Source organism: Chiloscyllium plagiosum, unplaced genomic scaffold, assembly GCF_037043375.1.
Source record: "Chiloscyllium plagiosum isolate Xiang-an unplaced genomic scaffold, Cpla_swu_hap1 HiC_scaffold_45, whole genome shotgun sequence".
Taxonomy (NCBI): Eukaryota; Metazoa; Chordata; class Chondrichthyes; order Orectolobiformes; family Hemiscylliidae; genus Chiloscyllium; species Chiloscyllium plagiosum.
The window spans coordinates 13,969,719-13,990,167 of NW_028270183.1; the positions used below are offsets into that span (position 1 = coordinate 13,969,719).

General features: G+C 48.5%; 2 non-coding genes across 2 annotated transcripts; both read left to right on the forward strand.

Moving 5' to 3' along the window:
- The first annotated feature begins 4,711 nt into the window (after window positions 1–4,711).
- LOC122552461 (U5 spliceosomal RNA) lies at window positions 4,712–4,824 on the forward strand. The gene has a single exon (XR_006312408.2). It is a non-coding gene; the product is annotated as a U5 spliceosomal RNA (small nuclear RNA).
- A 3,273-nt stretch (window positions 4,825–8,097) lies between these two features.
- On the forward strand, window positions 8,098–8,210 carry LOC148136396 (U5 spliceosomal RNA). The gene has a single exon (XR_015754520.1). It is a non-coding gene; the product is annotated as a U5 spliceosomal RNA (small nuclear RNA).
- The last annotated feature ends 12,239 nt before the right edge of the window (window positions 8,211–20,449 follow it).

The following is a 20,449-nucleotide window of genomic DNA, read 5'->3' on the forward strand; positions in this document are numbered from 1 at the left end:
TCCTGTCTTACAGCATCGTATTTACCCTTCCCCCCAATTGTAAAACCTACCCTGTTGCATGCACCTATCTCTCTCCATAACCAAGGTGAAAGTCACAGAATTGTGGTCACCATCACCAAAATGTTCACCCACTAACAAGCCCATCACTTGTCCCGGTTCGTTACCAAGTACCAAATCCAATATGGCCTCCCATCTGGTCGGGCAATCTACATACTGAGTTAGAAAAGTTTATTGTACGCACTGCACAAACACCGCCCCATCCAATCTACTTGATCTAAAGAGCTTCCAATCAATGTTTGGGAAGTTGAAATCACCCATGACTACTACCCTGTGGCTTCTGCACCTTTCCAAAATCTGTTTCCCAATCTGTTTCTCCACATCTCTGCTGCTATTGGGGGGCTATAGTAAACACCCAACAAGGTGACTGCACCTTTCCTATTTCTGACTTCAGCCCATACTACCTCCAAAGGTAGATCCCCCTCGAACTGCCTTTCTGCAGCAGTTATACCATTTCTAATTAGCAACACCACGCCCCCTCCTTTTTTACCACCCTCCCTAATCTTACTGAAATATCTGTAACCAGGAACCTCCAACAACCATTCCTGTCCCTCTTCTATCCATGTTTCCGTGATGGCCACAACATCGTAGTCCCAGGTACCGATCCACGCCTTAAGTTAACCCACCTTATTTCTGATACTCCTTGCATTGAAGTATACACACTTGAGCCCATCTCTGTGTCTGCAAGTACTCCCTGTCAGTGCTACCTTCTCCACAGCCTCTCCACACACTTGGACATCCTGACAAACAGCTAGCCTACTTGCTGGACTACAAGTCCGGATCCCATCCCCCTGCCAAATTAGTTTAAACCCCCCCCGAAGAGTACTAGCAAACCTACCCCCCCCAGGATATTGGTGCCCTTCTGGTTCAGGTGCAACCCATCCTGCTTGTACAGGTCCCACCTTCTCCAGAATGCAGTCCAATTGTCCAAATATCTGAAGCCCTCCCTCCTACACCATCCTTGCAGCCACGGGTTCAACTGCACTCTCTCCCTATTCCTTGCCTCACTGTCACGTGGCACCGGCAACAACCCAGAGATGGCGACTCTGTCCATCCTAGCTTTTAGCTTCCAGCCTAACTCCCTGAGCTCCTGAATGACCTCCCCACCCCTCTTCCTACCTATGTCGTCGGTACCAACGTGCACCATGACTTCTGGCTGCACACCCTCCCCCTTAAGGATTCTGAAGACAGGGTCCGAGACGTCTCGGACCTTGGCACCCGGGAGGCAACAAACCATCCGAGAGTCTCGCCCCTGTCCACAGAACCACCTGTCTGTCCCTCTAACTAAAGAGTCTCCTATAACTAGCGCTCTCCTCCTCTCCCCCTTTCCCTTCTGGGCCTCAGAGCCGGACCTCGTGCCAGAGACCCGGTCACTGCAGCTTACCCCTGCTAGGCCGTCCCCCCCAACAGTATCCAAAGCGGTATACTTATTGTTGAGGGGAACGACCACAGGGGATCCCTACACTGCCTGCTTCCTCCCCTTCCCACCTCTAACTGTTACCCAGCTACCTCTGTTCTCTGGCATAACTATGTCCCTGTAGCTTCTATCTATCACCCTCTCAGCCTCTCGAATAATCCTCAGTTCATCCAACTCCAGTTCCAGTTCCCTAACTCGTTCTGTGAGGAGCAGGATCTGACTGCATTTCCTGCAGATAAAGTTGGCAGGAGTATTGGTGGTCACCCCTACCTCAAACATCCTGCAGGAGGAACATTCCACTGCCTGCGCTGCCATTACTCTACACTTAGTCTCCAAAACAAGAACACTGAGTAGCTTACCTATGGACTTTAAAGTTAGGTTAGAGGAGGAGGAGGATGGGAGGGAGGCCCTACTATGTAGGGCCTGGGGTCTAGAACACACCCACTCAAATATCAATCACTTACCTTCCCGACTAGCTCTGCGCTCCAACTTCACTTCCGCCCAGCTCGCGCCGCTCTCTGCTGTAAAAAGCTTCTGTACTCTTGCTTAAAAATGTACATTAAAGGCCTGTAAAAGTTCTACGTTTTCCAGCCCCTCAGTACTTTGACTGAAAGGCAGTAACCTTTGCCCAGTTGTACCTCTGTGGAAGCTGCCCCACATTGAGTGCACCCCCTCAGCCCATCGTCACGGTCCTTGCAAGGTGCCAGTCAGCAACGCTTGGTTGTGGACAACTTTATACCGGCAAGTTTCAGTTGGAGCAAAGCCCATCTTTTCCCAAAGTGGTGGCCCTCCTGAGCATATTTGATGTTTGCCTCAGTTTGTATTCAAGCCGTCTGTACAAAGGCACATTCCATAAGGAGGTGGGCAAAAGTTGTCCCCCACCACAGAACATCGAGAAAAAAGAGCAGAGAGGGGGAGATGTCAATCAGGTCAGAAGGATCTGATGGGAAGGCCCTTTCTCATCACCTGCCAAGATATACCTTGGTGCTTTTCTTTTAAGTTCTGATGATTCTGCCACAGTGCCTTTGGTCCATCATCCTTCTAGATATTTCAATATTTTGAAGTCATAAGTTCTACCCAGACAGTACTCCACGTTTTAGTGCCAGCGATATTAATAATGAGAAGGAACCTCTTGCCATATGGAACAGAAGCTATGATCAATAGCTTGCTAGGGGGTAGTAGGCTTTCTTGGGCTAAGTATGTTGTTGTTTGATATCTCACTGTTTTACAGGAGAGGGCGCAAAGCCCTGATTAGCGATGTGACGCAACCCGTTGGTGAATGCGTCTGCCATAGAGTCATACAGCACAGAAACAGACCATTCGGCCCAACCCGTCCATGCCAAGCAGGTCCCATTTGCCTGTGTTTTGCCCATATCTCTTTAAACCTTTCCTCGTCATGTTGCGACAATGCTATGAATTTAAGAGGTGTATTTTGTCCTGTTGTTATTTATGAAGAAAGGTTGAAACTGAGGTGGAAGGCAGTCTGCTCACAACCAGTAAAGTAAACAGCTCCTGAGGCCTTGGTATTTCTTTTAAAGTTGGAACAATAGAAGCAGCCTGAATGGGTGGAGTCAAGCTTCCACTGAACCAAGGTTTTTAATTTTAGCTTTCAGCAATTGCTGGCATCTTGAAGCTGGATGGGGAAGCTCTTGGCCCTCTCTCCATTACAGCTAAAAACTGGGGTTCTCTTCCTGCTGCTCGACTTACATTGGGGAAAACCTGTTTTACTGAATTCGTCTTTGCTAAGGATGTATGCATGAGATGGTGCTGTATCAGAACAGTTAATTAGATTAGATTAGATTATTTTACAGTGTGGAAACAGGCCCTTCGGCCCAACAATTCCACACCGACCCGCCAAAGCGCAACCCACACATACCCCTACATTTAGCATAGCCAATTCACCTGACCTGCACATCTTTGGACTGTGGGAGGAAACCGGAGCACCCGGAGGAAACCCACGCAGACACGGGGAGAACGTGCAAACTCCACACAGTCAGTCGCCTGAGGCGGGAATTGAACCCGGGTCTCTGGCACTGTGAGGCAGCAGTGCTAACCACTGTGCCACCATACCGCCCATATTACACATAAACTGTATATAAAGTATATAATTTTGTTAAGCATTTTGATCGAGTTACAGTTAGGCCAATTCTTTTTGCGGGTTTTTTCTGTATTTTAACTGAAAACCCATCTAGTTAACTAATGCCCTTTCGGGAAGGAAACTGCCATCCTTACCTAGTCTGCCCTATGTATAACTTCAGGCCCACACATGGTTGACCTTTAATGCCCTCTGGAAAATTAGGGATGGGCAATAAATCCTGGCCTAGCCAGTGATGCCCTCATCCCGTGAATAAATAAAAAAATACTGTAGTCTTGAACTCCTATCTTTACCAGATCTGGCATTATTTGCGGAGAGAAAGCAGAGTTCACATTTTTGGTAAAATCAATGACTGCAGATGCTGGAAACCAGACTCTAGATTAGAGTGGTGCTGGAAAAGCACAGCAGGTCAGGCAGCATCCGAGGAGCAGGAAAATCGACCTTTCGGGCAAAAGCCCTTCATCATGCCCAAAACGTTGATTTTCCTGCTCCTCGGATGCTGCCTGACCTGCTGTGCTTTTCCAGCACCACGTTAATCTAGAGTTCACATCCTAGTCTGGTGATCCTTCTTCAGAATTGGACCTGAAACGTTCACTCTGTTTCTCTCTTTTTACACCATCTGCCTGACCTGTTGAGTTCCTCCAGCAATTGCTGTTTTTTCTGTCAGATTTCCAGCACCCCCAGTTCAGTGTTTTCCGTTAGGACTGGATCTACCCTCTTTCATTTCAGCTTTCTTCTGAGCTCTGCATCTATCTGCTCTCGGACGGATGAACTAAAACACAGTTTGTTCACTGTCCCTGGCGTGAGGGGTCCACCACATTGTCCAAACACAGAAAGTGGACCCTGATGCAAAATAAACTTGGACTAAAACGAATTGTAAACGCCCAGCAATCACAGGCCGGGGAGGTGATTGGACCTCATTTACATACACGTAATATTCTGAATCGTGTTTCGTGAAGAAACAATAACAGCCCAGATATCAAGTGTTTTGTAGAGGAATGGGATATTGTGGTTACTGTGCTCTGTGTTGTATTGATCTGTGGCTGTGTACTCTCCCTGAATATTGCTCATCGCAGTCAGTGCAATGTTAAAGAGGATGGCGCCTATTGGGGGCAGGAGGACTTGCTATGACCAACTCAGTATACTCTTGTTTCTCTTCAGATCGTATAAATCTTTCGCCTTTTACTAAAGATTTTCGTGGAGAGGAGCGCTCAGAGATTAAGCAATTTTTTTGTTGCCTTACTTTTGTAGGGCTTTATGTGTCCAAAAGAGCAGTTTGAAAAAGTAATATGTATTTTATTATATTATTTGTGTCTGTGTGAAGGGTTAACATCGATCGATTCAGTCTTGAAGGTGCTTGTGTTGGATTGCAGTGTACAAAGTCATAAATCACACAATACCAGGCCATAGTCTAACAGGTTTACTGTGTTTAGAAGCACTAGCTTTTGGAGTGGTGCTTCTTCATCAGGTAACCGTGGAGTATAAAAGTTAAAAATCACATAACACCAGGTTATAGTCCAACAGATTAGATTACTTATAGTGTGGAAACAGGCCCTTCGGCCCAACCAGTCCACACCGACGCACAACCTACTATACCATTCCCCTATACCTAACACTACAGGCAATTTAGCATGGCCAGTTCACCTGACCTGCACATCTTTGGACTGTGGGAGGAAACCCACACGGACACAGGGAGAATGTGCAAACTCCACGCAGACAGTCGCCCGAGGCTGGAATTGAACCTGGGACCCTGGTTCTGTGAGGCAGCAGTACTAACCACTGAGCCACCGTGCCACCCAATTGTGTGATTTTTAACTTTGTACACCCCAGTCCAAAATAGGCTCCTCCAAATCATGGCATATAAGATCATGGTCAACGCATTTATAGCCAAAGGACTCCAAAGGGCGGCACGGTGGCACAGTTGCCTGTTGTCTCACAACGCCAGAGACCCGGGTTCTATTCCCACCTCAGGCAGATGTCCGTGTGGAGTTTGCACTTTCTCCCCTTCATCATGCCCAAAACATCGATTTTCCTGCTCCTCGGATGCTGCGTGACCTGCTGTGCTTTTCCAGCACCACGTTAATCTAGAGTTCACATCCTAGTCTGGTGATCCTTCTTCAGAATTGGACCTGAAACGTTCACTCTGTTTCTCTCTTTTTGTTTATTTCAAAAATATACTTTATTCATATATAATTTAATCTATACAATTGGACATGTCATCATTCTGTAAACATTCCATTTCTTTGCGTATCGAAACAGGGTAATCATGCCTATTCACAGGTTGGTGCGATTACATTGAGCTGAGGCGCCAGCGGAGCCCAAATGACTGCGTGGGCCCCCTGTTCTTCTTAGGCAAGCAGATGTTAGACGGTGGTCTTTCCCCACCGCGCCTTGGCGGCAGCTGCCCCGAGCTTCAGCGCGTCCCTCAACACGTAGTCCTGGACCTTGGAATGTGCCAGTCTGCAACACTCAGTCAGGGTCAACTCCTTCAGCTGGAAGATCAGCAGGTTTCGGACCACCCAGAGAGCGTCCTTCACCGAGTTGATGATCCTCCAGTTGATGTTCGTCTCGGTGTGCGTCCCGGGGAACAGGCCGTAGAGCACGGAGTCCTGCGTCACGGTGCTGCTCGGGACGAACCTCGACAGACACCACTGCATTCCTCTCCAGACTTCTTCTGCATAGGCACATTCCAGAAGGAGGTGTGTGACAGTCTCATCCCCCCCGCAGCCGCTTCGAGGGCAGCGTGCGGTGCGGCATAGAGTCCGGGCGTGCATAAATGATCTCACAGGCAGAGCCCTTCTCACCACCAGCCAAGCCTGTCTTGGTGCTTGTTGGAAAGTTCTGGCGATGAGGCATTCTGCCAAATGGCTTTGACAGTCTGCTCAGGGAACCGCTCGACAGGATCTGCCCTCTCCTTTTCCCGAAGGGTCTCAAGGACACTACGTGCTGACCACTTCCTGATGGACTTGTGGTCAAAGGTGTTTTTCTTGATAAATTTCTCCACGAAGGACAGGTGATACGGAACGGTCCAACTACTCGGAGTGTTCCGCGGCAGCGAGGCCAGGCCCATCCTTCGCAACACCGGGGACAGGTAGAACCTCAGTACGTAGTGACACTTGGTGTTTGCGTACCGGGGATCCACACACAGCTTGATGCAGCCACACACAAAGGTGGCCATCAGGGTGAGGGTTGCATTGGGTGTGTTTTTTCCCCCATTGCACCGGTCTTTGTACATTACATCTCTTCGGACCCGATCCATCTTTGATCTCCACACGAAGTGGAAGATGGCCCGGGTGACTGCGGCGGCACAGGTTCTGGGGATAGGCCAGACCTGTGCCACGTATAACAATACTGAGAGTACCTCACACCTGATGACCAGGTTTTTTCCCGCGATGGAGGGCGACCGTAGCTTCCATCTGCCCAGTTTCTGTCTCACCTTCCTGATCCGCTCCTCCCAGGTCTTGGCGCACACCCCAGCCCCCCCGAACCAAATACCCAGCACCTTCAGGTGGTCAGTCCTGACGGTGAAGGGGATAGAGGATTGGTCGGCCCAGTTCCCGAAGAGCATGGCCTCGCTCTTGCCTCGGTTTACCTTGGCCCCCGAGGCCCGTTCGAACTGGTCACAGATGCACATGAGTCTGTGCACGGACAGCGGATCCGAGCAGAAAACGGCGACGTCGTCCATGTACAGGGAGGCCTTAACCTGCAGACCCCCGCTGCCAGGAATAGTCACCCCTCTCAGGCTCGCATCCTTCCTGATGGACTCGGCAAATGGCTCTATGCAGCACACAAACAAGGCAGGGGAGAGAGGGCAGCCCTGCCTGACTCCAGATCTGACTGGGAAGCTATCTGATTCCCACCCATTGATTGAGACTGCACTGACAATGTTGGTGAAGAGCAGTCTGATCCAATTAGCGATTCCCTCCCCGAAGCCCATTTTGGAGAGGACATCCCTCATATATGTATGCGATATCCTGTCAAAGGCTGTTTCTCTCTTTTTACTCCATCTGCCTGACCTGTTGAGTTCCTCCAGCAATTGCTGTTTTTCTGTCAGATTTCCAGCACCCCCAGTTCAGTGTTTTCCGTTAGGACTGGATCTACCCTCTTTCATTTCAGCTTTCTTCTGAGCTCTGCATCTATCTGCTCTCGGACGGATGAACTAAAACACAGTTTGTTCACTGTCCCTGGCGTGAGGGGTCCACCACATTGTCCAAACACTGCAAGTGGACCCTGATGCAAAATAAACTTGGACTAAAACGAATTGTAAACGCCCAGCAATCACAGGCCGGGGAGGTGATTGGACCTCATTTACATACACGTAATATTCTGAATCGTGTTTCGTGAAGAAACAATAACAGCCCAGATATCAAGTGTTTTGTAGAGGAATGGGATATTGTGGTTACTGTGCTCTGTGTTGTATTGATCTGTGGCTGTGTACTCTCCCTGAATATTGCTCATCGCAGTCAGTGCAATGTTAAAGAGGATGGCGCCTATTGGGGCAGGAGGACTTGCTATGACCAACTCAGTATACTCTTGTTTCTCTTCAGATCGTATAAATCTTTCGCCTTTTACTAAAGATTTTCGTGGAGAGGAGTGCTCAGAGGTAAAGCAATTTTTTTGTTGCCTTACTTTTGTAGGGCTTTATGTGTCCAAAAGAGCAGTTTGAAAAAGTAATATGTATTTTATTATATTATTTGTGTCTGTGTGAAGGGTTAACATCGATCGATTCAGTCTTGAAGGTGCTTGTGTTGGATTGCAGTGTACAAAGTCATAAATCACACAATACCCGGCCATAGTCTAACAGGTTTACTGTGTTTAGAAGCACTAGCTTTTGGAGTGGTGCTTCTTCATCAGGTGACCGTGGAGTATAAAAGTTAAAAATCACATAACACCAGGTTATAGTCCAACAGATTAGATTACTTATAGTGTGGAAACAGGCCCTTCGGCCCAACCAGTCCACACCGACGCACAACCTACTCAGTCCCATTCCCCTATACCTAACACTACAGACAATTTAACATGGCCAGTTCACCTGACCTGCACATCTTTGGACTGTGGGAGGAAACCCACACGGACACGGGGAGAATGTGCAAACTCCACGCAGACAGTCGCCCGAGGCTGGAATTGAACCTGGGACCCTGGTTCTGTGAGGCAGCAGTACTAACCACTGAGCCACCGTGCCACCCAATTGTGTGATTTTTAACTTTGTACACCCCAGTCCAAAATAGGCTCCTCCAAATCATGGCGTATAAGATCATGGTCAAAGCATTTATAGCCAAAGGACTCCAAAGGGCGGCACGGTGGCACAGTTGCCTGTTGCCTCCCAACGCCAGAGACCCGGGTTCTATTCCCACCTCAGGCAGATGTCTGTGTGGAGTTTGTACCTTCACCCCGTGTTGCGTGGATTTCCTCCAGGTGCTCCGGTTTCCTCCCACAGTCCAAAAATGTGCAGGTCAGGTGAATTGGCCATGCTAAATTGCCCCTAGTGTTAGGTGAAGGGGTCAATGTAGGGGAATGGGTCTGGGTGGGTTGCTCTTCAGAGGGTCGGTCTAGACTTGTTGGGCTGAAGGGCCTGTTTCCACACTGTAAGTAATCTAAGATATATTAAGCAATTTTAGAACAAATCTTTCATCGTTTTGAATGGGATATGCTGGTTTCCGTTCTTTGATACGTAAATCCCAGATTTTCTTTTTAATTACATTCTGAAGATAGCTCAGCTTTTTAAATAATAGGAGTGAAGTGGGTCTGTGTCCTAATGTTTAGTCAGAGTTGCACATAGTTAGTTACTCTGGAATTGAATGGTTTGCTTGTCTTTCTGAGAGTTGTGAGGAACCAGCATATTGCAGTGTGCCTGGGAACCATCACACATCAGCCCAAGTAAGGATCGCAGATCTCCTTTCTCTGAGAGATATTAGTGAAGGATAATGTTAAAAATTACTCAACACCAGGTTATAGTCCAACAGGTTTATTTGGAAGCACTAGCTTTCTGAGCGCTGCTCTTTCATCAGGCAGTTGTGGGGCAGGATCATAGGACACAGAATTTATAGTAAAAGATCAAAGTGTCATGCAAGGTGAGGCCACTGTTGGAATATTGTGTGCAATTCTGGTCTCCTTCCTATTGGAAGGATGCCGTGAAACTTGAAAGGGTTCAGAAAAGATTTACAAGGATGTTGCCAGGGTTGGAGGGTTTGAGCTATAGGGAGAAGCTGAATAGGCTGGGGCTGTTTTCCCTGGAGCGTCAGAGGCTGAGGGGATGACCTTATGGAGGTTTATAAAATCATGAGGGGCATGGATAGGGTGAATAGACAGTCTTTTCCCTCGGGTGGGGGAGTCCAGAACTAGAGGGCAGAGGTTTAGGGTGAGCGGGGAAAGATATAAAAAGGGACCTAAGGGGCAACTTTTTCACGCAGAGGGTGGTGCGTATATTGAATGAGCTGCCAGAGGAAGCGGTGGAGGCTGGTACAAATCATTTAAAAGGCATCTGGATGGGTATATGAATAGGAAGGGTTTAGAGGGATATGGACCAAGTGCTGGCAAATGGGTCTACATTAGGTTGGGATATCTGGTCAGCATGGATGAGTTGGGTCGAAGGGTCTGCTTCCATGCTGTACATCTCTATGAGTCGATAACTGATGCGGTGCATTGAACAAACTTAGATTACTGTAAAGTCTTTAATTACTTAGAAGGGGGATGCAGGTTTCAATTCATCAATATGTAAATTCCAGAACTTCTTTCAAATTACATTCCTGAGACAACTTAAGGTTTTATTTTTAAAAAAGATGTCTCAGCTTAGACAATGCATTAAAGCTGTTGTGAGATTTTTAACTTTGTCCACCTCAGCCCAACACCAGGACCTTCACATCATTAGTGAAGATGGCAGTTTCATGGTGCTCGTTATTGAGATTAGCTTTCAATTGCAGTGGTTCTTATTTGAATGCAAATTTGTTTAGCTGCTGTGATGAAATTTCAAGCAGTATCCCTCATTATCCTGATCGTCTGGATTACGAGTCCAGTGTCAATACAATTTCACCACTACCTTCCCAGCCATTATCCAAATGGAATTATATTCTTTGATTTGTGTATTGAGTTGGGGAAATGTGGTGCCTATGGTGCAAACCCTGCACCAGGAGATTATCTTGGAGGCCCCTGAGGCAAAGAGTGAGGCTTTCTGGTTCTGTACCACCTGGAGATCTTTCGTAACATTGATCTCCATCGCCTGCAGCAGGAATGGTTCTGCATGGTTTTCTGGCGTTTGGACAGTTTTCCCCAAATCCTTCTCTCTGACCTTCTGAAGACCTTGGAGGATGGCTTCATGGTTCTCCAACTTGTGAAGTCCCTTTTCAGCTCCTCAGTGTTTTCTGGGGTCAACAGTTTCACGTTCTGCTTCCATTGCTGGTCGTCCTGTAAGTGACATCCGGCCAGCAGGAGGCAGTGGTCGGAGAAGAACGCCTGCTTGACGTCAGTGGATCTGACCGACAACGCACCGGAAACAAACAGGAAGTCTCTCCTTGAGTGGATAGACCCGTCTAGCCACGACCAGGTGAATTTATGTGACACTCCCTCTGCAGGACTGCTGAAGACATTGTGGAGTCAAAAAAGTGTGCCATTGGAAAAGCAAAGTTGGTCAGGCAGCATCTGAGGAGCAGGAGAGTTGATGTTTTGAGCCTAAGCCCTTCATCAGGAATGTCGGAGTGGCCAAAGGGAGCCGAGAGAGAAATGGGGGAAGGTAGCTGGGATTGCGATAAGTAGATGAAGGGGAGTGATGGTGATAGATCGGAGAGGAGGGTGGAGCAGAGAGGTGGGAAGGAAGATGGACAGGTTAAGAAGGCAGTGTGGAGTTGGAGGTTTGGATCTGGGATAATGTGGGGGGGGGGGGAGATGAGGAAACTGGTGAAATCAACATTGATCCCGTGTGGTTGTAGGATCCCAAGGCGGAAGATAAGGTGTTGGGTGGTGAGTGGAGGAGGCCCAGGGCTTGCATATCCTTGGCAGAGTGGGAGGGGGGAGTTAAAGTGTTCGACCACAGAGTGGTGGGGTGTTTTGTGCGTGTGTCCCAGAGATATTCTCCCTTGGGGCCTTGGATGGAGGTGAGGGGGGAGGTGTGGGCACAGGTTTTACACCTCTTGTGGTGGCAGGGGAAAGTGCTGGGAGTGGAGGGTGGGTTGGTGGGGGTTGTGGACCCAACAAGTGATTTGCAGAGGGAATGGTCTCTGTGGAATGCAGATAGGAGTGGGGAGGGAAATGTATTCCTGGTGCTGGGGTCTGATTGTAGGTGGCGGAAATGGCAGAGGATGATGCGTTGTATTCAGAGATTGGTGGGGTGGAAGGTGAGGACCAGGGTGAGGAGGTTCTGTCCTTGTTGCGATTGAAGGGGTGGGGTTCAAGGGCAGAAGTGTGGGAAGTGGAGGAGGTGCACTGGAGAGCACCACACGCTTTGACTCTGATCTTCAGCATCTGCAGCCTTCACTTTCTCCTAGAAGACATTGTGCAGCTTGACGACTTTAGCCGTTTCCATCAGGAATGCGGACGCGGGGTCCGGTTCACTGTCAGCCCCTCCGGACCGTCCGAGCTCATCGATGATGCAGTTGAAGTTTCTGGCCGGAATGGTGGGCCTGGATGTCACCAGCAGCAGGGGGAGCTGTTGCGGGATGCCAACTGCTCAACTCTTTACCACTGGGGGCGTACCTAGTAATTAGTCTCAGGGGAGCATCCTCATACATAACATCTGCCACAAGAAGGCACCCACCCACCACCTCCTTAACCTCGGCGATGGTGAAGTTGCCTCCTCGACAGAGGAACAGCAATTGTTTGCCCTGCCCCTCCTGACCAGATTGAAGGCCCCTTAGCCCATAAGCGCGAGCATCTCCCGTAGCTGCTGAGGTGCGATATCCCACACTCCTGCAGAAACGGGAGGACTTCTTTGGCATTGGCCACACAAGCCAACATGGAAACAAATCACACAATAGATATACCACTCTGCATGTTAATGCTGTCAATTTTAACACCCATTTTGAGAGTTCATCGACCAGTTGTCTGTTCACCCATGTCAGGTAGTCTTGGCTCCCTCCAATCTCGAGGCTGGAGGATGTTCCCACTGGTGTCCATCTTCAGGGTAATCCTAACCATTAGAAACAACACCCAGACTGGATATCCTGCCACAGTTCAGTACAACCCAAGGGACAGTAGCTGTAACATTCATTACAACCGTTACATTCACTTGTACACTTGGTTGGTTGCAATAAGGTTAATCCAAAATAATCAACTCCCTTGCAGATTAGGTTCCCCCAACCAAATGAAGTTATGTTTAAAAGGTGCTGATTTGAACAGGCTTTCTTTCGTTAAATATGAGTTTATTTCTTGCAAACTTGAGGAATCAACAATAACGCGGCACACGTACCCGAAGATTAAAATGAGAAGTGAGTTCAAGAAAGGATAGCGTTACAAAATGGAAGGGTCGGTTGTGGAATGCTTGTGAAGAATTGATATTCCTGTCAAGGTGAAACGTAAGCACGTCTTTTGTGTCTGGTCCACAGTCTGGAATATAACCTGTAAGAGGTGTTTCCTGCTGGGTGGAGGCAGGTCGATTGTCTTCCAGCTCTGCCCTCATGTTCCTCGAAATTCTACACGGTGCGACGCATGTAGGTTTGCACAGGGAGTCAATGGCACTTGGTGAATTCCATTCTGAGACATGACATTTTCAATAATGCTTGGCTTACAATACCTAAAAAAGAAAACGTCTGGTCCAATAATGTAATATGTCCGAACGTAATCTGGGGTTCTTACCCATTGTGGTGAAACCTGAAGACTTAACACTCTCGCGCTTCACAGATGCTATTGAGTTTTAGCCGCAGTTCACACCGTTGTAACTGAGATCTGCTTCTCCTCCCAAGTTCAGATATCACACAACACAGGGTTATAGTTCAGCAGGTTTATTTGAAATCACAAGCTTTTGGAGTGCTGCTCCTTCATCCTTCTGAAGTCACCTTCTGAAAGCTTGTGATTTCAAATCAACCTGCTGGACTATAACCCAGTATCGTCTGACTTCTGACCTTGTCCATCCCAATCCAACCACAGCACCTCTGCATCTTTTTCAGTAACACATATAGCTACAACAAATAGAACTGATACATTAACTGCATTTCTCTAACTCAATGCACGAATCAAAGAATATAATTCTATTTGGATATTACAAATGCATGGGAAGGTAGCAGTGTCATTTTAATGATACTGAACTCGAAATTCAGGATGTTAGGGGGATCACTACTTAAAATCTCACCACAACAGCCAAGCTTTGTCTACTTTGGATTTCAGCGTCTGCAGTTTTGTTTTGTCTCTAACCTGCATTTACTGAGCATTTGGATTTATAGGCTGGTTTCCAACCCCCTGCAGTCCCACATCACAGATGAGTTACCTGCAGCTGGCTAACGCAGGTATTAGATTACATAATAAAGGTACAGCTGTCCAGCTCTGCATCAGCGCACCCAATTCAATCTCGCAGGATTCTCAGTGCTTTAATCTTCCAATTCAGAATGTAGTTAACGTTTTCTGATTGAATTATTGCCATCTGCCTCACCACCTCCCATCTATCACATGTTGACAATGGTCTGATTTGTATGGTCGCATTTAGAATTTGAGCTGTTCCGTTGTGGGGCAGGAAGTCATATCATTGCCTGGTCCGGCCTCAGGTAACCTGGATTAACCCTAACCCTATCGCAGGGAGCCTGGATTAACCCTAACCCTATCGCAGGGAGCCTGGATTAACCCTAACCCTTTTCTAGGGTTGTCTGGATTAACAATATTGAAGGGAGCCTGGATTAACCCTAACCCTATCGCAGGGAGCCTGGGTTAACCCTAAATCCAATCCAGGGTTGTCTGGACTAACCCTATCGCAGGGAGCCTGGACTAACCCTATCACAGGGAGCCTGGATTAACCCTAACCCTAGTCCAGGGTTATCTGGATTAACACTATCCCAGGAAACCTGGATTAACCCTAACCCTATCGCAGGGAGACTGGGTTAACCGTAAACCCAATCCAGGGTTATCTGGATTAACCCTATCACAGGGAGCCTAGATTAACCCTATCACAGGGAGCCTGGATTAACCCTAACCATAACCCAGGATTGTCTGGATTTTCCATGGAGGATCGAAACCTTGCACATCATCATTCTGGTCAGCTGCAGGGTTGTGGGCAATGCCTGCTATCAAACAGGACATGTGTCATCAGTCTCTCGATTGGGGAGTGTATTTCAGTAAAAGGATTTCTGGTGAGTGTGACCTTCAAGGTCCACTGTCAACAGGAATATGTCTACTAATTGGTGGTATTCTTTGAGAAGGATGCATTCCCCGCAGACTGCAGAATAGAGTCGAATGGAATAGTAATTTATTGTCACTTGTATTTTGACAAAGAAAATGGAAGAAGAAATGGTAAAATTGTCATGCTCCGGCACCTATATTAATGACAGATCTTTGGAAATGCAAAGCTCCATTAGCGCTAGACAAGGAGTTGGGTTAGATGATGTTTTAAAATCCTTTAAGTGGGGCTTGAGCCCAATACCTCCAGCCTCAGTGGGAAAGTGCCACCAAGTGGGCAAAGCTCAACACTGCAAAGGGGCGAAAGGATGGTTTAAAGGATGTAGCAGGAGGCAGAGGACCACAGCAAGTAAGGGTGTGACAGGAGGGTGAGGACCACAGCAAGTAAGGGTGTGACAGGAGGGTGAGGACCACAGCAAGTAAGGGTGTGACAGGAGGGTGAGGACCACAGCAAGTAAGGATGTGACAGGAGGGTGAGGACCACAGCAAGTAAGGATGTGACAGGAGGGTGAGGACCGCAGCAAGTAAGGGTGTGACAGGAGGGTGAGGACCACAGCAAGTAAGGGTGTGACAGGAGGGTGAGGATCACAGCAAGTGAGGGTGTGACAGGAGGGTGAGGACCACAGCAAGTAAGGGTGTGACAGGAGGGTGAGGACCACAGCAAGTAAGGGTGTGACAGGAGGGTGAGGACCACAGCAAGTAAGGGTGTGACAGGAGGGTGAGGAACACAGCAAGTGAGGGTGTGACAGGAGGGTGAGGATCACAGCAAGTAAGGGTGTGACAGGAGGGTGAGGAGCACAGCAAGTGAGGATGTGACAGGAGGGTGAGGACCACAGCAAGTAAGGGTGTGACAGGAGGGTGAGGACCACAGCAAGTAAGGATGTGACAGGAGGGTGAGGACCACAGCAAGTGAGGGTGTGACAGGAGGGTGAGGATCACAGCAAGTAAGGGTGTGACAGGAGGGCGAGGACCACAGCAAGTAAGGGTGTGTTAGGAGGGTGAGGAACACAGCAAGTAAGGGTGTGACAGGAGGGTGAGGACCACAGCAAGTGAGGGTGTGTTAGGAGGGTGAGGAACACAGCAAGTAAGGGTGTGACAGGAGGGTGAGGACCACAGCAAGTAAGGGTGTGACAGGAGGGCGAGGACCACAGCAAGTAAGGGTGTGACAGGAGGGTGAGGACCACAGCAAGTGAGGGTGTGACAGGAGGGTGAGGACCACAACAAGTAAGGATGTGACAGGAGGGTGAGGACCACAGCAAGTAAGGGTGTGACAGGAGGGTGAGGACCACAGCAAGTAAGGATGTGACAGGAGGGTGAGGACCACAGCAAGTAAGGGTGTGACAGGAGGGTGAGGATCACAGCAAGTAAGGGTGTGACAGGAGGGTGAGGATCACAGCAAGTAAGGGTGTGACAGGAGGGTGAGGATCACAGCAAGTAAGGGTGTGACAGGAGGGTGAGGACCACAGCAAGTGAGGGTGTGACAGGAGGGTGAGGACCACAGCAAGTAAGGGTGTGACAGGAGGGTGAGGACCACAGCAAGTAAGGGTGTGACAGGAGGGTGAGGACCACAGCAAGTAAGGGTGTGACAGGAGGGTGAGGAACACAGCAAGTGAGGGTGTGACAGGAGGGTGAGGATCACAGCAAGTAAGGGTGTGACAGGAGGGTGAGGAGCACAGCAAGTGAGGATGTGACAGGAGGGTGAGGACCACAGCAAGTAAGGGTGTGACAGGAGGGTGAGGACCACAGCAAGTAAGGATGTGACAGGAGGGTGAGGACCACAGCAAGTGAGGGTGTGACAGGAGGGTGAGGATCACAGCAAGTAAGGGTGTGACAGGAGGGTGAGGATCACAGCAAGTAAGGGTGTGACAGGAGGGTGAGGATCACAGCAAGTAAGGGTGTGACAGGAGGGTGAGGATCACAGCAAGTAAGGGTGTGACAGGAGGGTGAGGACCACAGCAAGTAAGGGTGTGACAGGAGGGTGAGGACCACAGCAAGTAAGGATGTGACAGGGAGGGTGAGGACCACAGCAAGTAAGGGTGTGACAGGAGGGTGAGGACCACAGCAAGTAAGGGTGTGACAGGAGGGTGAGGACCACAGCAAGTGAGGGTTTTTTCAGGAGGGTGAGGATCACAGCAAGTAAGGATGAGACAGGAGGGTGAGGATCACAGCAAGTAAGGATGAGACAGGAGGGTGAGGATCACAGCAAGTGAGGGTGTGACAGGAGGGTGAGGATCACAGCAAGTAAGGATGTGACAGGAGGGTGAGGACCACAGCAAGTAAGGGTGTGACAGGAGGGTGAGGATCACAGCAAGTAAAGATGAGACAGGAGGGTGAGGATCACAGCAAGTAAGGATGTGACAGGAGGGTGAGGACCACAGCAAGTAAGGGTGTGACAGGAGGGTGAGGATCACAGCAAGTAAGGATGAGACAGGAGGGTGAGGATCACAGCAAGTGAGGATGAGACAGGAGGGTGAGGACCACAGCAAGTAAGGATGAGACAGGAGGGTGAGGATCACAGCAAGTGAGGATGAGACAGGAGGGTGAGGATCACAGCAAGTGAGGGTGTGACAGGAGGGTGAGGATCACAGCAAGTAAGGGTGTGACAGGAGGGTGAGGATCACAGCAAGTAAGGGTGTGACAGGAGGGTGAGGATCACACCAAGTAAGGGTGTGACAGGAGGGTGAGGATCACAGCAAGTAAGTCAGCAAGTGAAATGACTGAGGAGGACTTAGAGACTAAAGCCAGTAAGGCTGAGTGGAAGGCTAGGCAGGGAGAGATTTCTGAACATGGAGGGACTGGTAGTCTGAAGTGTATTAGTTTTAATGTGAGGAGTGTGACATGTCAAGCAGATGAGCTTCGAGTTTAGATTGGTACGTATAACTATGATGTTGTAGCTGTTACTGAGGTTTGATTGAGAGCGGGACAAGACTCGAGAGTGTGGTGCTGGAAAAGCGCAGCAGGTCAGTCAGCATCCGAGGAGCAGGAGAGTCGACGTTTCGGGCAAGATCCCTTCATCAGGAATCAGGGCAGAGGAAATGAAAGCTTTGCATTCAAGTCCTACCAGCTCCAGATCACAGGAGGATTCGGAAATGGGAAGGCTGTGGGGAATTTTGAATTGGGCTAGGTGAGATTGGCCACATGGGATCAATGTGGATTTCACCAGTTTCCCTATTTCCCCTCCCCCCAACTTATCCCAGATCCAACCTTCCAACTCAGCACCGCCCTCATGATCTGTCCTACCTGTCCATCTTCCTTCCCACCTAATTGCTCCACCCTCCTCTCCGACCTATCTCCATCAGCCCCACCTTCATCCACCTATCGCACTCTCATCTACCTCCCCCCAGTCCCCTTCGGCCCCCTCCACATTCCTGATGAAGGGCTTATGCCGGAAACGTCGATTCTCCTGCTCCTCGGATGCTGCCTGACCTGCTGTGCTTTTCCAGCACCACACTCTCGACTCTGATCTCCAGCATCTTTAGTCCTTGCTTCTCCTAGAGAGACAAGACTGGCAGCTTTACATTTGGGGACTTAGATGTTTCAGGCAAGATAGAGAGGGATGGAAATGAGGTGGGGGAGTTGCATTACTGATTAAGGAGAATACGTACTGAGGGAGGACACATTGGAGGGTCATATGGGTACAGCTCAGGAATAGGAAGGGTGCAATCATTTCAATGGGGTTGTGCTACAGGCCTCCCAACAACTAGCGAGTGATGGAGGAACAGGTATGTGGATAGATTATGGAGAAATGTAAAACAACAGTGTAATTGTGGTGGGTGATTCCCCTATAGTAACCGGGACTCCCTTAATAGTGGGTGGCACAGTGGTTAGCATTGCTGCCTCACAGCGCCTGAGACCCGGGTTCAATTCCTGCCTCAGGCAACTGTCTGTGTGGAGTTTGCATATTCTCCCTGTGTCTGTGTGGGTTTCCTCCCACAGTCCAAAAATGTGCAGGTTAGGATGGATTGGCCATGCCCATAGTGTTAGGTGAAAGGGTAAATGTAGGGGAATGGGTCTCGGTGGGTTGCTCTTCAGAGGGTGGGCGTGGACTTGTTGGGCCGAAGGGCCTGTTTCCACACCGTAAACAGTCTAATATCCCTTGTTATGTGTATCCAGGAGGGTTTAATGAAGCAATATGTAAATAGTTTAACTAGGGAAGGGGCCATACTAGACCTGGTATTGGGGAATGAGCCTGGCCAGGTGAGTGAAGTTTTGTTGAGGGAACAGTGACCATAATTCTGTAAGTTTTAAGTTACTTATGGATAAAGATAAGAGTAGTCTTTGGGTGAAAGTACTAAATCAGGGGAAAGTCAACTACAACAATATTAGGCAGGAACTGTGAAATATAGATTGGAGGCAGTTGTTTGAGGGTAAAACCACATCTGTCATGCGAGAATCTTTTAAAAGCCAGTTGATTAGAGTTCAGGACCAGCATGCTCCTGTGAAAATGGAGGATAAGGATGGCAAGATTCAGGAATCTTGGATAGCAAGAGAAATTGTGAGTTTAATCAAAAAGAAAAGAAGGTGTATGTAAGGTTTAGGAAACTGAAGACAGACAGAGCCCTCAAAGAATATAAAGAAAATAGGAAAAAATTCAAACTAGGAGTCAGAAGTGCTAAAAGGGGCTTTGAAATGTCCTGGGTGAACGCAATACCATAATGCTTTAAACGTATGTAAGGAGCAAAAGGATAGTCACTCAAGGACAAAGGAGGGATGTTATGCGTGGAGCCAGAGGAAGTGGGTGAGGTTCTTCACAAATACTTTGCATTGGTATTCACAAAGGACATGGTGGATGGTGAGTTTAGAGAGGGGTATGTTAATGTTCTAGGGCTTGCCAATATAGAAAAAAATTAGGTGTTGGGTGTTCTGAAAGCATTCAGGTAGACACATCTCAGGACCTGATGGGATCTATCGCAGGATACTGAGGGAGGCGAGGAAGGTATTTGCAGGGGCTTTGCATGAAATCTTTGCATCCTCTTTAGTCAGGGAGTTATCCCAGAGGACTGGAGAATGGCCATTGTTTAAGAAGGGCGACGGGGATAATCCAGGAAATGGTAGGCCGGTGAATCTTATTTCAGTAGCAGGTAAATTATGGTGAAGATTCTGAGGGACAGGATTTACTCAAATTTGGAAAATTATGGAGTTATTAGTGATAGGCGGGCAGGAAGGCTTTGTGGTTGGGGGATGATCTTCTCACAAACTTGGTGGAGTTCTTTGAGGAAGTGACAAAGATGATTGATGAGGGTAAGGCAGTGGATGTTATCTACAAGTAAGGCATTTGACAAGGTCCCTCGTGGCATGCTGATACATACGGTGAAGTTGCATGGGATACACAGTGAGCTGGTAAAATGATACAGAACTTGCTTGGTTATAGAATGACAGAGGAGCAGTGGAAGGGTGGTTCTCTGACTGGAGATCTGTAACCAAATGGTGTTCCACAGGGATCAGTGCCAGGACCCCTCTTGTTTATAATATATATAAATCATTTGGAGGAAAATATAGGTGATCTGATTAGTAAGTTGTGATGACACAAAGGTGGGGGCAGCTGTGGATGGTGAGCAGGATTGACAGGA